Consider the following 16,470-nt stretch of genomic DNA (forward strand, 5'->3'; position numbering starts at 1 on the left):
GCTTCGAGTCAGAGACAGCACAGCCCTCCATTCCAGAGACCATTATTCCCCAGAGCTTGGTACTGGCCGCAACAGAGACTTGGGAGGATTGGAAGGAGACTTTGATTCTCTTTCAACAAGACATCCCGGAAGGGAAGCCCGCAGGGGTGCTGTTCATTCCTCTGCCATTTCGTCTTCAGGTTCTAGAGATGTTCCATGCGCATAAGAATGCTGGGCATCCTGGGGCATCTAGAACACAGGATTTGGTAGCCAGATGCGCCTGGTGGCCGTCCTTGGCAGCGGATTGCAAGGAGTACGTGAGGGAATGTGCGATTTGTGCCAAGAGTAAACCCTCCCGGCTGGCACCTATCGGTACCCTGCAGCCTTTGCCCACCCCGAGTGAGCCATGGACTCACCTGTCCATGGATTTTGTAGTGGAGCTTCCCAGATCTGAGGGCATGGCGGTCATTTGGGTGGTAGTCGACCGTTTTAGCAAAATGGCCCATTTTGTGCCATTGAAAGGACTCCCCTCAGCTCAGGAATTGGCCGAGTTATTCATAACTCATATTTTCCGATTACACGGCATTCCTGAAAACATAGTCTCAGACAGGGGAGTCCAATTTGTTTCACGATTTTGGAAGGCTTTTTGCCAGCTCATAGACATAAAGCTGTCATTTTCATCAGGCTACCATCCACAGACAAATGGCCAGACGGAGAGGATAAACCAGTGCTTAGAACAGTTTTTGAGGTGTTACGTTGCTGAGGCGCAAGACGATTGGGTTAGATTCTTGCCCTTCGCAGAATTTGCGCAAAATAATAAAAAAAATTAATCCTCCGGATTTTCTCCTTTTCAGGTAGTGACGGTGAGATCACCCAAATTTTCCCCATTGCCAGTAGCCTCCACTCCATTCCCAGCCCTGGAGACCTGGCAAAGGTCACTTAAGGACCTTTGGGGAACAGAAAAGAGTAACCTGGAAAAGGCTTTTTTGAGTCAGAAGGGTCAAGCTGACAAAAGACGGTCATTGGAGTGGAGGTTCCAACCTGGAGACTTGGTCTGGGTGTCCACACGTCACTTGACCCTGAGACAACCTTCTGACAAGCTAGGTCCCAGGTTTGTGGGTCCATTCCCGGTAGCCAGGAAGATCAACAATGTTACTTATACCGTTGATCTCCCCACCAGCATGCGGGGGGTAAGGTCCTTCCACGTGTCCCTTCTTAAACCAGCAGTCCAGGTGGGTCCTCCTCCTCCTCCTCCTGTGTTGGTAGATGCCCAACCCGAATATGAGGTGGAGAAGATTTTAGATTCATGCACGGTACAAAACTCGGTACAGTACCTCGTACATTGGAAAGGGTACGGCATTGAGGAGAGGCAATGGGTACCGGGGACACGCATGTATGCAGACGACTTAAGGAGGGAGTTTCATGCCTTACATCCCGAGAAACCTGGTAGGAAGTGTCCGGAGTCCACTCCTCGGGGGGGGGGGGTACTGTAAGGAAACGCGGAAAAGCCGACGTCTCTCAAGGTGAGGCGGCTGTTTCCGCGTCCAGCAGGGCGTCACAACGCGGAAAAAACCGCCGCATGCCGCTTAGGCAGAGCGGCGGAATCCGCATTGGGAACGGTGGAATCCGCATTGAAAACGGCGGAATCCGCATTGGAAGCGGCCCCCACACGTGGTGCTCAAGATACATTGCAAGACAGTTCTGGTGTGGCTGGGACTGATAGTCCACCAGGATTCAGAGTGACACGCGCGTGCGCACAGAGACAGAGCTTATATAACAGCCAGAAGTAGTCAGCTGACCAGGCTGGTCAGCTGACATTTTCCACAACTTTCATTGGTCCAGCAATTAGGGAGGTCCTGGAAAGGTCCTTGAGTATATATACTGCTGGCTGTTCACTTGTTCCTTGTCTGGCGTGCGATCACATACGTGGGAGCACTCAGATCCGTAGTCAGATCCGCAAGTGTGCCGGGACCAGCTGGAGCTGTAATCCTACACTTAGCTAGATTCTGTTGATAGCTAAAGTACTAGTTTGATTGTGATTATCTGTTATGACCCTTTGCCTGTCTCGACTATCCTCCTGAACTCTGATCTTGTACCTCGATATCTCTGATACTCTGTTGCCGAACCCCGGCTCGTCCTAGACCCTGCTTCTGTCTCCTGATTTTGTACCTTGATATATCTGATACCCTGTTGCCAAACCTTGCCTGTACTTCGACTCTGCTTTTGCCTCCTGATCTTGTACCTTATCTGTCCGTGTGTATCGACCTGGCTTGTCCGACCTCGAGAACCGACCTCACTATTGGAGGCGGTTCCCCGTCCTGTCAGTGGCATCTCCTCCTGAGTGTCACTTTCAGACTAACCTTCCTACTATCAGTCTGACTCCTCCCGTCTTGGAGAGTCCAGATCTGCGGAAGGAATCAGTGCAGTACTTCCGACTGTGCTGAGGCTTGTTACTGTTACACCAAAACACTACACTCTACTCAGGTGAACGGAGGTTAGCTAGTATATTGGATTATCGGTGAGACTGCAGATCACTTATAATCTGGTATACGTCTGTATTCCCCGTGATACTGCAGATCACCGGTAATCAGACCTCTCTGTGCTTCACCGATCGTTACAAACGCCAAGGAAAATAACAAACGCACTCGCTAAGCGCGGTCGCCGTGCGAAAAGCACAACAGCGACAAAGCACACTAATGGCGCGGTCTCCGCACGAAAAGCGCAACAGAGACAAAGCACGCCAACCCTAACTAACCAATGTAACATGAAAACAAATAGAGAACGCGAACGCTTGCTAAACAGTTACCTCACCGAGCCTACAGCAAGCGTTCATTCCAGACAAGACAGACAGAAGACAGAAGGAACCACTGCCACTACCGCTAGGGCGGATGCGATCCAGACAGACAGACAGATGGAGCAACCAGTAGCAACCGCTGCTCTGGCTTGCGCCCCTAAGACAAAGTACAGAAGGAACCACCACCACTACCGCTAGGGCGAATGCGATCCCAACAGACAGAACGATTTACTGGCGACAAGACAATCGCAACAGATAGACAGTACAAGGCAAAACAGATAATACAACCTGACTACGCTAGAAGGAATGCTAGTGCACTCCCAAGGAATTACTCTAAGATAATTTTAGCAAACAATTAGCAAAGGCTGAAACTCCAGGTAAGTTAGCAGGAACAAACCATCATGACCAGCAGGGAATTCTGGGAAGAAATGGTATTTATATTGCAAGCCATCAGAGGAAGCAGCTAGGCAATTTGCATGACAAGTAGATGTAAATTCCTCACCAGCAGAGCAACTCTGAAGACAGGTCTCTTTTCCAGAGACCTGCAGCACTCGGACCTGAAGAATGGTCAAACAGCTGTCTGCCTGTGCAGACAGCTGAGCAGATCATTACAAACGGATTTTGACCAATTAATTGAGAGGCCTGAGAGTGTCTGAAATACCTCATAAATATTGAGGACTGTTTCAAGTAAAGGGCCTGGATCTGCCAAATATACCAACATATCGTCAGCATAAAGGGATATTCGTTCTTCCACCCTATTTATTTGGAGGTCTTGTATGACAGGGTTCAGCTGAATGGCTTGGGCAAGGGGTTCAACTGCTATGGCGAATAATAAGGGCGATAAGTGACACCCTTGTCTTGTACCTCGTTTTATAGCAAAAGATGAGGTAATCAGGGAATTAATCCGTAATTTGGCCCTAGGTTTATCATAAAGAATTCGGATCCATCTACAGAAATGCTCTCCAAAGCCAAATGATTTAAGTACTGCCATAACATAGGGCCATTCAATGGAATTGAAAGCCTTATTGGCATCTAGAGATAATATTATTCTTGATCCCAAGTTTTTGTGAGTAAACTGTAGGTTTGAATATAGACTTCTAATATTAAGTCTCGTTGATCTACCTGAGATGAACCCAGTTTGATCTGGGTGTATAATGGAAGTTATACAATTATTCAGTCTAGTGGCTAGTATTTTAGTAAGAATTTTTATATCTGTGATAATAAGCGATATTGGTCTATATGAGTCACATAAGGTTGGGTCTTTATTAGGCTTTACAATATGTGTTATAAGAGCTTCATACATAGTGTCCGGTAAATGACCCATGTCAAAAATATTACTAAATAGAGAAACAAGATGTGGCACTATTAAAGAATATTTTTTTTGGTATCATTCTATTGGAATTCCATCTGGGCCTGGAGCTTTGTTGTGTTTAAAGGAGGTAATGGCTACAGTAATTTCCTGGGCTTTAATTGGTGTCTCTAGGTCAAGAGCAGCATCTGACACCAGTTTTGGCAGATCCAGGCCCTCCAGAAAAGTCTCAATCTCATCATAGGTTGCTTCAAATTTGGAGGAATAAAGGCCTGTGTAGAATTCAGAGAAGGTTTTTGCTAATTCTACTGAAGTTTGACATGATACACCTAGAGGTGAAATGATATGTGGAATGGCCATAGAATCTTTTGATGACTTGAGGAGGTATGTGAGTAGTTTACTACATTTATTACCATGTTTAAAGGATTTTTGTGTGTGAATAATGTTCTTGCGTTTAGTTCTTTCAATTAATGTTAATTCTAATTTCCTACGGGCAAGTTGCCAATTAGTTTTCGGCGGTGGGATCTGTTAATAGTAGGGTTTGGGCTTCTTGGGATTCCTTCTCATGATATGTTTGCAGGGCAATTTCATTTTGCCTGATCCGGGACAACGCCCCTTTAAAAGATCTTCGCAGAACAGCTTTGCTAGCATCCCAACAACATATGTCTTGCGAGGTAGTGCCTATATTAAGTGACCAATATTCTGTCATGGATTGTTGACATTACTCAAGGACTGTATCATCTTCTAACCAACATGGGTTCATACGCCATAGTTGTAAAGAGCCAGTACCGGGAAAATGTAACTCACATAATAGAGGGGAGTGGTCAGAGATACCATGTGATAAATATTTTATAGGATCAATTAAGGGGAGTACATCTATAGTGCCAGAGCACATATCTATCCTTTTATTTCAGCTTTTTAAAATTCCATAGCAGGCATAAATATGTGTATCACACAGCCATGACGCACAGCGTTTCAGAATAGCTCTTTCTTCAGATGGCGTCAGACAGTGTGTGTCTGACGCCATCTGAAGAAAGAGCTATTCTGAAACGCTGTGCGTCATGGCTGTGTGATACACATATTTATGCCTGCTATGGAATTTTAAAAAGCTGAAATAAAAGAAGATTTTAGACGGTGCGGATCCTGAGAACTTATTTGCTTGGATATCCCTGTGCACTCCAGGGGCGATCACTGCACGTCATTTATCCATTGGTGCTGATCCACTTTATTCACTCACATATCTATCCTTGACATTGTTTTATATGAATCTGAGAAACAGGAATAAGTTCTAGAGTCAGGGAATTTCCATCTCCAAACGTCATAGAAATGGTATGTCACAATAAAAAACAACAAACTGGAGGGCGCTGCCCAAAGAGCCTGTGGGGTAAATAGCTGTTGCTATGAACCCTTCACAGTATATACTTCCTCCTGCCGCAACCACCCAAGGTGGGGTTCTCCCCTTTCCCCACCCAAAGAAGGGCAAAGAACCCCAAAGCTATTAATGATCTCCAACAAAATAAGAATATCACCATACGCCCGGCAGACAAGGGTGGGGGGATAGTGGTTTAAAGAGAAAGCGATTACAACAAAGAAGCTCTCCGTCTGTTAAAGGGAAGGTTCAGGGTGGCTGTTAAAAAAATAAAAATGCCCATCCACTTACCTGGGGCTTCCTCCAGCCCGAGGCAGCCAGAACGTGCCCTCGGCGCCGCTCCGCAGGCTCCCGGCCCCCTCCGGTGGCCGACCCGACCTGGCCAGGCCGGCTGCCAGGTCGGGCTTTTCTGCGCCTGCGCAGTACAGCCCGGAGGACGTCCGATGACATCAGCGCGCCCCCGTGAGGCGCATTTTGAAACGCAGAAGAGCCCGACCTGGCAGCCGGCCTGGCCAGGTCGGGTCGGCCACCGGAGGGGACCGGGAGCCTGCGGAGCGGCGCCGAGGGCACGTCCTGGCTGCCACGGGCTGGAGGAAGCCCCAGGTAAGTGGATGGGCATTTTTATTTTTTTAACAGCCACCCTGAACCTTCCCTTTAAGTGATACCAACACATATAGATGTTTGAAAGGTGACCCTGGGAATCGGTTTGGTAAAGAACTAGAACAGCTATTAAAAGATGCCCACCCGGAAAGAATCCTAAACAAAAAGGAATATGAGTTTGTGAGTGTGTCCCACCCCAGGACTGTAATATTCTATCATCTTCCAAAGCTGCACAAGAGTCTGGTTGATCCTCCGGGTAGGCCGATTATCTCTGGGGTGGGGTCGGTAACGTCCAACCTCTCTAGGTACGTTGACACCTTTCTCCAGAGGTATGTGAGATCCACTCCGGCCTTCCTGGAGGATACCAGGCATGCCCTGAATATTTTAGACGGGATATTGTGGGAAGATGGCTGTTTTTTAGCTACCCTTGATGTATCTTCACTATATACCATAATTCAGCATGATGATGGTTTGAAGGCGCTAACCTCTTCATGGCCTATTGGGAAGATACCCATGTATATGGGCGCGAGGGGCCTGGCGCGGACCTGGTCCTCTGGAAAAGATTTATTGACGACGTCCTACTCGTCTGGAGGGGTTCTGAAGATTCCCTTAGAAAATGTGTGGGTGACCTGAACTGTAATACTGTGAACTTAAAATTCACGTCTGAGATTAGTAATAGAGAAATACATTTCTTGGATATTAGTGTATATGTGGAGAATGGAAAGATCAAACCCCGCACGTATACTAAACCTACAGACGTGAATAGTTATATCTTAACCACCAGCTGCCATTTCCCTCCATGGCTGAACACTATCCCTAAGGGTCAATTTATCCGCCTAAAAAGGAATTGCACGGAGGATGGGGAATACCAGAAGGAGGTAGAAATATTTTCAAGGAGGTTTGGTGAGAAGGGGTACACAGAAAATATTATTGAAGAGGCCAAAAAAGAAGTAGACACCATAGATAGAAGGGATTTACTCATTAAGAGATATGGGGGGTCCCAGGAAGACTTCTCACTAAGACTCAATCTGAGATATGGACCACGGAGTGGAATGGTACATAATATTATTTCCAAACATTGGGCGACTCTTAGACAGGACAAATTTCTGAAGAAGATCTTGCCTGTAAACCCCTCAATTACATACAGAAGGTCCGGTAATATAGGCCTCAAGTTGGCTATGGCAGCTGGTAATTATGTATATAATCCAAGGTCGACGGGTGGGGGAGGTTTTGTGAAATGTGGGAGGTGCATTAATTGTAAGAAAACCAAGGCCTATAAAAAGATCACGCAAGTAAGAGAGGGGGATGAAAATTATAAGATCAAAGAACTGATTACGTGCGACACTAAGGGAGTAATTTATTGTTTAATATGTCCATGTGGGAAGAAGTATATTGGTCGCACCAAGAGGTCATTGGCTAGTAGGATAGGTGAACACCTAAACAACATTGGGAAGGGGTGGGAGGGGCATCCATTGTCCAAACATTTTAGGGATATCCATAAATTCCATATATGGGATGTGGTATATTTTGGTTTGGAGGTGGTACATAGGGATATAAGGGGAGGGGATTGTTATAAACTGTTCTTATCACCTTGCTTCGACACCAGTAACTTCTTAAAGTTACGTCTCACAGACTATTGAGATCACTTGACTCTCCACACAGCAAGCAGGAGATAGACTTCCTCAGGCTTCTTCAAGGTTTACGTTATTTATTCAAGTAACAGAAATACAGATAGATACAGTTTATCATCTCCTGGCAAAGCAGACTTCCATGTTGCGTTACAGCGGCGTGAGTATCTTCCTACTGAAGATACCCAGGTCTTCTTGTATCTACTCTATGTTACATCTAGACTACCTATGTACAGCAGACATTATATCAGATTACAGAAAGGAAGAGCATACTTAGAGGTCCCAGTCAGCCTTGCGAGCTAGTGTGAAAGTAAAGAGCAGAATGCCCTCTCCATCGCTCACTCCGGGTTTAATACCGACTAGGAAAGAGTTAAATATGACATCATCTTCGCCACCCCCTAGATCAGATTATTGGTGGACCCACTTGTGGTGTCATCATACCCACCTACTTGATTAATAATCAATGAGGCATTTGACCTAAATGCAGGAACGTGGATGTTTAGTAAATATGGCCGATGTTTACTGTTCCTGTGGTTTACGTGGAGGTCAGAGTAGGCCGATGGCCTTCTTTTAGGAACATGTTCTCAGTATCTGCGTGTATCCTCTGCCACACGCAGACCCTGAGATGCCTCTGCCTGCATCACAAAACCTCTATTGATTTTAAAGGCATACACTGCGGACAAGCCTTTTACATAAAACTCAGGCCAAGTAACTGAGGCCTACTTAAATTATAACAGGGATTATATAGCTAAAATGTCTAGGCAGGAGAGTAGGTGGATTTTTAACTTAGATACTCTGATGCCAAAAGGGTTGAATAACGAAATGGAACTCTTTGGCTTCATGATGTAGCATATTACCCCTCTTCCCTTTATATATATATATATATATACATGAATAAACTAAGTTTTCTGATGTCTATTTTATCTTATTTTATTTTATTTTCATTATGATGGTTCTGGTTGTGAGTAATCTGGTCCCCTATTGAGCTGCTGGTTCTCCCATGTGCATTTATATCTGTAAGCGTGAATTCTAATATGGTTGGATAGTGATTACAGATGTAATAGGTATCTTAAGAGTTAAATGCCTGCAGCATTATGTGATTTGTGGACTATAAAGTAATAACAGCAACTGTCACTTTAATGGATTGAAGGGAGGAGTGGTGATGTAAGAAACATTTTCATATGAAAGATGGCGACCTTTTCACCAACCTTTAGATTCTGAGGAAGGCGGCCGTGCCGTTGAAACATGTTAATCAAGTAGCTGCGGACTGTATTGTTATAGGGGCGCCCCGCTATACTACAGATTGGTCCACATCCACGTCCCCTCCATAATATTGCAACACCGCAACAATTGGATATACGGAGCAATTCTGGAGGACTGGAACGCAAGGAAGTGGCCACAGCTATCGGGTTGAGACGCACTAGGAAGTGACGTCACTCCCCCAAGGTTGGTGAACCGGAAGACCAGAAGTCGCATGTTTGAGCCGATCCGGCAAAACTTCTTCTGTTAGCAGCTTGCCGCTGCAGTGACGCTGCCTGCCGAGTGACCGGAGCGGCTTCCCGTGCTGAGGAGGATCCCTTGAAGGCTCTTGGATCATTTTTGCCGAGGATCCCTGGGGCACGCAGGACGGATAATCTAAGGAGTGGTGAGAACTATTAAGGCGTCCTGTGTGGAGCGGCTATTGTTTGCAATTCATGAAGTTAGACTCTGCATAATTTAGGAGAATAAAATCATCACCCAGAGATCTCTATTTTTACAAGAATTGTCTGGCATTCCAGGAGTGTATTGACAATTGGCATATCAGTCCATTTTTTAGATATCTATACGAATCCTGTATTTTATACAATTTCAAAATCGTTATCTTTTGCATTTTATACAATTGACAATTGTGGCAAAAAAATACTTTTTTTCCCCTTGTTGTCCACAATTGTTGTTTTTTATCACCTTTTAAAGGGGAACCAGCTTGCTTTCTGTATGAGTGCATGAATGTATGAGAGTGTGCATATGTTTTATGTTATATGATTATAACACATTTATAATAAAAAGTTCATATTCAGAACAGTATTTGCGTAATAACTTATATCCAGCGCACCCCCGACCATACTAAAATAGAAATGGTATGTGTCTTTCCATTTAGTAAATGTTTGAAATAACCTGCCGCCCTTACTAAGTTTATCTAAAAGAGGATCTAAGACTGCATCGAAATCACCCATTAAGAGTATTGGAGCGTCTAGAAAATCATGTAGGGTGGTCATGAGGCCTGTTAAGACAGATATGTGGAAAGGGGGTGGAACATATAATGATACAATAATAAACGGTCCTGCATCAAATTGGCATTTGATCATCACAAAGTTGCCTTTACTATCTATCTTAACCTTTGATATTGTACCTGAGAAGGATTTAGCTATCAGTATTGCGGTCCCACAGGAAAAGGATGAATAGTGAGCAAAATTATATTGTGCAACCCACTTTTTTTAATAATAGTGCTCTAGCACCTGTAAGATGTGTCTCTTGCAGACATAATTTGTGGAGAAAATGTGTGGATATGGTCAAAGACTAGCTTGCGTTTAATGGAACTAGTTAGTCCTTGGACGTTCCATGAAAGTAGTTTGATTGAGGTCATTAGGGGGTTTAATTATGTTAAAGCACAGGATCTGCTCATTACTTCTAAGTCCCGGGTTACCCCATGTCATGCATATAGTTGTGTATAGTCTGTGCCATTGAATCAACATAGAAATAACAGAAAAAGAAAACAAAAAGAAAAAAAAACAAACATGATCCCTCTACGAACAAAGAAAAAAAACCCTTTCCCTATCCACCCTACCCCCGTTTACAAGTACAGAGAGTCTGACTCCCTTAACGGGGTATATAAAAGGGGGGAAAAAAATGACCGCTATGTCCGGCCTGACTATAATAGGCAAATTATGGACTCCAACAGCTCCATTTTGTTATCATCAGGTAGAAATACAAAATGTAGTTGTTGCAGGTTACTTTACCAGGCATAAAATCAACTTTGTCTACCATTAGTACAACAAATAACCATGGCCACTTATCAATTCTTAATATCCATATAGGTATAATTATAAACAGGTAGTGATGCTCAAATACCCCTTTTTAAAATTCGAGTTTGGTCGAATTCGAATAGTAAATTATTCGAGGTCAGTCGAATATTCGAGTCGAATAATTTTTACTATTCGATTCGACCTCGGACTTCGAGCTCACTATTCGAGTCGGTATTCGAGCTAACTATTCGAGCTGACTATTCGAATTGGCCTTAAATAGCTTCCAACACTTGTTTTGAGGGTGAATGATGCAAGAAACCTCTTTTTTTCCAAGTAACAACAGCAAGTGATTATGTGGGGATGTTCCTTTAAAAAAAAATGTGGAAAGAGAAGTTGTGTCCTTAATTTTGTTCAGTAGTGTTACTGTATATACTTGTTCTTCTTCTTCTTTATCTTTCTTCTTCTTCTTCTCGATCTTCTTCTTCTATATTGTCTTCATCTTCATCTTCTTCTTCTTCTTCTTCTTCTTCTTCTTCTTCTTCTTCTTCTTCTTCTTCTTCTTCTTCTTCTTCTTCTTCTTCTTCTTCTTCATCATCTTCTTCTTCTTCTTCTTCATCTTCTTCTTCTTCTTCTTCATCTTCTTCATCTTCTTCATCATCTTCTTCATCTTCTTCTTCTTCTTCTTCATCTTCTTCATCTTCTTCATCATCTTCTTCATCTTCTTCTTCATCTTCTTCTTCTTCTTCATCTTCATCTTCTCCTTCCTTTTCAATATCGTCTTCTTCTTCTTCACGTATTTCTCTTTTCAATTTTTTTTTTAAAGAAATGCAGCTATTTTTGAGCGTAACAAATAGCTGGTGGGCGCACGCATGTTGGAAGCGCCATTGTATGTGCTCCCTGGCAGTGGAAACACAAAGACAGCAGGAGGTAAATTCAGCAGCAGGAGGAGGAGGATGAGTGTGTGGCAGCAGGCAGTCAATGAGGCAGGCAGCTCGCCGTGACATAATAGCCCTGGTACCTAGCGGTGATACCAGGGCTGTAAATAAACACAACAGGAGGTCCCAGACAGCGGTCGTGCAGCCCACATTGTGTCCAATACACAACTGGGACAACACAGTTTTCAACCCGGGCACCTCAGAAAAATTAAACCTTTTTTTTTTTTTTAATGGTTTGTTTGGTTTTTGGTTTTGCAACCAATATAGCTATTGTTTGACGTAATAGCTGGTGGCAGAGTGGCAGCAGAAGGTAAATCATCTGTGTACCCTGGCAGTGGGAAACACAGACAGACAGCAGCAGCAGGAGGAGGAATGGAGGAGTAGGCGAGCAGCTATTGTTTGACGTAATAGCTGGTGGCAGAGTGGAAGCAGAAGGTAAATCATCTGTGTACCCTGGCAGTGGGAAACACAGACAGACAGCAGCAGCAGCAGCAGCAGGAGGAGGTATGGAGGAGCAGTGTGAGTGTGGCAGCAGGTAGGCAGCGTGACATAATAGCCCTGGTACTTAGCGGTGATACCAGGGCTGTAAATAAACACAACAGGAGGTCCCAGACAGCGGTCGTGCAGCCCACATTGTGTCCAATACACAACTGGGACAACACAGTTTTCAACCCGGGCACCTCAGAAAAATTAAACCTTTTTTTTTTTTTTAATGGTTTGTTTGGTTTTTGGTTTTGCAACCAATATAGCTATTGTTTGACGTAATAGCTGGTGGCAGAGTGGCAGCAGAAGGTAAATCATCTGTGTACCCTGGCAGTGGGAAACACAGACAGACAGCAGCAGCAGGAGGAGGAATGGAGGAGTAGGCGAGCAGCTATTGTTTGACGTAATAGCTGGTGGCAGAGTGGCAGCAGAAGGTAAATCATCTGTGTACCCTGGCAGTGGGAAACACAGACAGACAGCAGCAGCAGCAGCAGGAGGAGGTATGGAGGAGCAGTGTGAGTGTGGCAGCAGGTAGGCAGCGTGACATAATAGCCCTGGTACCTAGCGGTGATACCAGGGCTGTAAATAAACACAACAGGAGGTCCCAGACAGCGGTCGTGCAGCCCACATTGTGTCCAATACACAACTGGGACAACACAGTTTTCAACCCGGGCACCTCAGAAAAATTAAACCTTTTTTTTTTTTTTAATGGTTTGTTTGGTTTTTGGTTTTGCAACCAATATAGCTATTGTTTGACGTAATAGCTGGTGGCAGAGTGGCAGCAGAAGGTAAATCATCTGTGTACCCTGGCAGTGGGAAACACAGACAGACAGCAGCAGCAGGAGGAGGAATGGAGGAGTAGGCGAGCAGCTATTGTTTGACGTAATAGCTGGTGGCAGAGTGGCAGCAGAAGGTAAATCATCTGTGTACCCTGGCAGTGGGAAACACAGACAGACAGCAGCAGCAGCAGCAGGAGGAGGTATGGAGGAGCAGTGTGAGTGTGGCAGCAGGTAGGCAGCGTGACATAATAGCCCTGGTACCTAGCGGTGATACCAGGGCTGTAAATAAACACAACAGGAGGTCCCAGACAGCGGTCGTGCAGCCCACATTGTGTCCAATACACAACTGGGACAACACAGTTTTCAACCCGGGCACCTCAGAAAAATTAAACCTTTTTTTTTTTTTTATGGTTTGTTTGGTTTTTGGTTTTGCAACCAATATAGCTATTGTTTGACGTAATAGCTGGTGGCAGAGTGGCAGCAGAAGGTAAATCATCTGTGTACCCTGGCAGTGGGAAACACAGACAGACAGCAGCAGCAGGAGGAGGAATGGAGGAGTAGGCGAGCAGCTATTGTTTGACGTAATAGCTGGTGGCAGAGTGGCAGCAGAAGGTAAATCATCTGTGTACCCTGGCAGTGGGAAACACAGACAGACAGCAGCAGCAGCAGCAGCAGGAGGAGGTATGGAGGAGCAGTGTGAGTGTGGCAGCAGGTAGGCAGCGTGACATAATAGCCCTGGTACTTAGCGGTGATACCAGGGCTGTAAATAAACACAACAGGAGGTCCCAGACAGCGGTCGTGCAGCCCACATTGTGTCCAATACACAACTGGGACAACACAGTTTTCAACCCGGGCACCTCAGAAAAATTAAACCTTTTTTTTTTTTTTAATGGTTTGTTTGGTTTTTGGTTTTGCAACCAATATAGCTATTGTTTGACGTAATAGCTGGTGGCAGAGTGGCAGCAGAAGGTAAATCATCTGTGTACCCTGGCAGTGGGAAACACAGACAGACAGCAGCAGCAGGAGGAGGAATGGAGGAGTAGGCGAGCAGCTATTGTTTGACGTAATAGCTGGTGGCAGAGTGGCAGCAGAAGGTAAATCATCTGTGTACCCTGGCAGTGGGAAACACAGACAGACAGCAGCAGCAGCAGCAGGAGGAGGTATGGAGGAGCAGTGTGAGTGTGGCAGCAGGTAGGCAGCGTGACATAATAGCCCTGGTACCTAGCGGTGATACCAGGGCTGTAAATAAACACAACAGGAGGTCCCAGACAGCGGTCGTGCAGCCCACATTGTGTCCAATACACAACTGGGACAACACAGTTTTCAACCCGGGCACCTCAGAAAAATTAAACCTTTTTTTTTTTTTTAATGGTTTGTTTGGTTTTTGGTTTTGCAACCAATATAGCTATTGTTTGACGTAATAGCTGGTGGCAGAGTGGCAGCAGAAGGTAAATCATCTGTGTACCCTGGCAGTGGGAAACACAGACAGACAGCAGCAGCAGGAGGAGGAATGGAGGAGTAGGCGAGCAGCTATTGTTTGACGTAATAGCTGGTGGCAGAGTGGCAGCAGAAGGTAAATCATCTGTGTACCCTGGCAGTGGGAAACACAGACAGACAGCAGCAGCAGCAGCAGGAGGAGGTATGGAGGAGCAGTGTGAGTGTGGCAGCAGGTAGGCAGCGTGACATAATAGCCCTGGTACCTAGCGGTGATACCAGGGCTGTAAATAAACACAACAGGAGGTCCCAGACAGCGGTCGTGCAGCCCACATTGTGTCCAATACACAACTGGGACAACACAGTTTTCAACCCGGGCACCTCAGAAAAATTAAACCTTTTTTTTTTTTTTATGGTTTGTTTGGTTTTTGGTTTTGCAACCAATATAGCTATTGTTTGACGTAATAGCTGGTGGCAGAGTGGCAGCAGAAGAAGGTAATTCTGTGTACGCTGGCAGTGGGAAACACAGACAGACAGCAGAAGGGCAGTACACAGCAGCCCACTGTAGGTGTAAAATGTGTGGCTGCAGGCGACGTAATAGTCAAAGTGAACCAGGCTGGCTTAGTGAGCAGGAGCCAGGAGGTGGTAAAGGGTGGTAAGGCACATTAACGATGGTTCCGGCAGCCAGTTCATGTCCCCCTCTCGCCAACAACAGGGGCCAGGAACTCGCCTTCCACCCACGCCTGGTTCATCTTGAGAAACGTCAGTCTGTCCACAGACTTGTGAGACAGACGTGAGCGTTTCTCGGTGACCACGCCACCAGCTGCACTGAAGCAGCGCTCGGACAGCACGCTGGAAGGGGGGCAGGACAGCACTTCCAGGGCGTACTGCGCCAGCTCGCTCCAGATCTCCATGCGCTTGACCCAATACTCCATGGGATCAACAGGGGCATCGCTGTCAAGCCCGCTGTACGACCCCATGTAGTCAGCCACCATGCGGGTCAGGCGCTGGCTGTGACCGGAGGAGGATGCTGCTGCATGCATCTCCTCTCTAGTCACTGCTGCCGGAGCCTCTACAGTCCTGTAGAGCTCGTGGCTGAGAGACAGCAGGTCTGTGGGGCGCTTGCTGCTGCTGGATGCAGGCACCTGCTGCTGCCTCTGTGCTGGCTGCTGGACAGTGGGGGTGGAAGGCTGGGGGAAGGCTTCCTCCAAGCGCTCAACAAGGGCCTGCTGCAAGCTCCTTATTTGTTGCGCTGGGTCTCCTCCTGCAGGCGGCAGGAACTGGCTCAACTTCCCCTTGAGGCGTGGGTCCAACATCATGCTGATCCAGATGTCCTCCCTCTGCTTCATCTGGATCACCCTGGGGTCCCTGCGCAGGCACGTCAGCATGTGCGCTGCCATTGGGAAGAGGCGGGCCACGTCTGCTGGCACATCGACGTCAGTGCTGTCCTCATCCTCCTCCTCTGCCGCCTCATCCTCTCTCCACCCCCGCACCAACTCAGCTGCGCTGTGCTGATCCCCCTCATCAGCAGCCAGGTCAGGGACCTCCACCAAGTCCTCCTCCTCCTCCCCCTCAGAGGTGGACTGCGCAGCTGGTTGCCGCTCCTGCTGGTCCAAGGCTGCCGCTCCCTGTTCCAGCAAAGCATCGAGGGCCCTGTTCAGCAGAGAAACCAGGGGCACCCACTCGCAGACCATAGCATGGTCCCTGCTCACCATGTTTGTGGCCTGCAGGAAGGGAGCCAGCACTAAGCACACCTGCTGCATGTGCCTCCAGTCATCATCGGGGACGATGGACGGGAAGTTGCTGGTCTTGTCCCTTCTCAGAGCTGCGGAAACAGTGGCCAGGGCAAGGTACTGTTTGACAGCGCGCCTCTGTTCAACCAGACGCTCCAACATCGCCAGGGTGGAGTTCCAGCGAGTCGGAACGTCAAGGATCAGCCGATGGCGTGGCAGATCCAGCTCCTTTTGCACGTCTTCCAGGCTCGCACAGGCTGCAGCCGAGCGCCGGAAGTGACGCACAACATTCCTTGCCGTTTCCAGCAGTTCGCCCATCCCCTGGTAGGTGCGCAGGAACTTCTGCACCACCAGGTTCAGCACGTGGGCAAGACAGGGGATGTGGGTCAGGTTTCCCCTGTCTATTGCGGCAACCAGATTGGCCC

The sequence above is a fragment of the Hyperolius riggenbachi genome, chromosome 1 (genome assembly GCF_040937935.1).
Source record: "Hyperolius riggenbachi isolate aHypRig1 chromosome 1, aHypRig1.pri, whole genome shotgun sequence".
Lineage (NCBI taxonomy): Eukaryota > Metazoa > Chordata > Amphibia > Anura > Hyperoliidae > Hyperolius > Hyperolius riggenbachi.